This window comes from Otolemur garnettii, unplaced genomic scaffold (genome assembly GCF_000181295.1).
Source record: "Otolemur garnettii isolate 467f Iridium unplaced genomic scaffold, OtoGar3 scaffold00009, whole genome shotgun sequence".
NCBI lineage: Eukaryota > Metazoa > Chordata > Mammalia > Primates > Galagidae > Otolemur > Otolemur garnettii.
The window spans coordinates 3,312,226-3,313,996 of NW_003852404.1; positions in this window are offsets into that span (position 1 = coordinate 3,312,226).

The window sequence follows — 1,771 nt, forward strand, 5'->3', positions numbered from 1 at the left end:
GAGGCCCAGCCCTTGTCAGCATCCCGGCCGGCACTTCGGAGGCAATTAGCAGCCCAGCTGAGCTAATCCCCCGCCTGGCGAGGCCAACACAAACAGGCCCAGGCCCAGTGCACACTCGCCTCCCTGTTTGCTGAGGGGCCCGGTGGTCGGCCAAGAACAACACCAATAACCCAGGGCCTTCTCTAGGTTAAGAGGAGGACTGGGGCTTGCTGAAGAGCTGACAGTGCCCGACAGAGCATACTCTGGCCAAGTGCCCTGGCTGCCCGAGTAAGGCAGCCACTGTTCCCAAGCCTTGGGCCAGTCAGGAAGAGGAAACTGGACACAAGGAGCCATGTATTCTGATTTAGCACACATCTCCACCCCTACCCATGCCACCTGTGAGGGAAATGGCCCAGCTCAGGCTTGTGCCACCTTGGCCAGCCCAACAACTAAGCCCTAAAGGGGCTGGGCCCTCTGGTCTGAGCCCAAGGATTACAGGCTCAATGCTGAATGTGGAAGCCCAGAGGCAATTCAGGCCTGGCCCCTACCCTCAAAGAGCTCACAGTCAAACAAGAGAATAGACTCTGTGTATGACCTTGAAGCTGGGCCAATCACTACCCTGTTAGCACCCCAAAGACTTGGAAAAGGCTAAAGTAGAAGCCCCAAAAGAAAGAAGGCAAAGGGGGACCCAAGAGAAAGAACAAACTATAAGCCAAAGATTAATAACCAGGGAAGATGGTATCAAGGGGGCCAGGAGGGACCCAGGATAAGTTGTGCCACAGACTGGTTCTGGACCAGAAAGTAGATCCTCTGAGCTAATTAACTAATTCAACAACCACAGAGAGAACCCAGGCCTCAGGCAAGGTCCTTCTCACGTACCCCTTCCCTTTTAGGTTCCAGACCAATTTCACCTTCATCTGCTCTAGGCTTGGAGTATCTCCTTTTTGAGCCAAAGCCTTGACCCTCGATTTGGTCCCTCACCTACCCAGGTACCCACTCCTTACCCTCCAAATCCTCATAGGCCTCCTGCTAGGGATAAAGGACTTTGTAGCAATATCAGGAACAATCATCTCCTAGGAGTTTCTACTTGAGAAAGCAACAGATGTGGCCTCCTTAAGTGAGGGCCCCTAGGAACATTGTGCTGATCAATACTTATCACCATGGGTAGAGAACATTAAGACCACATTAATTTAGCTATAACCAAATAAAGACCACCTTCAAGAAACTTCAATTATACTTTAAAATATGTTATTTTGTAAAAATCTAACTATACTTAATAATTTCAAAAAACGAAAACTATTTTGTTAATGCTATTGTTAACCAATCTTTGAATGACGTTGTGTCTTTTTGTTGGAAAGCATTTGAATTTGGTTGCAGCATGGAGGTCCACAGTTCCAGCTGATCCTCTAGATGGGTATCAGTCAATTGTCACCTTTAGGGTATCTTGATTTGGGTTAGATAGGAGAATGTAGATTTGTAGCATTAAGTGGTTAAAAAGCAAGAAAGCATTTTTCTGGCATGGCGCCAAAGATATGGGCATTTTTTTTTCCATATTTCAACCAGATCTGTCTTAGCATCAAATGATGACTTTAAAATGTCATCCACTCAAGACTAGCCTGACCAAGAGTGAGACCCTACCTCCACTAAAAACAAAAAAACTTAGCCAGGCGTCTAGTCCCAGCTACTAGAGAGGCTGGCTGAGGCTGGAGGATCACTTGAGCCTAGGAGTTTGAGGCTACAGTGAACTATGATGATACCACTGCACTCTAGTCAGGATGACAATGCAAGTCTC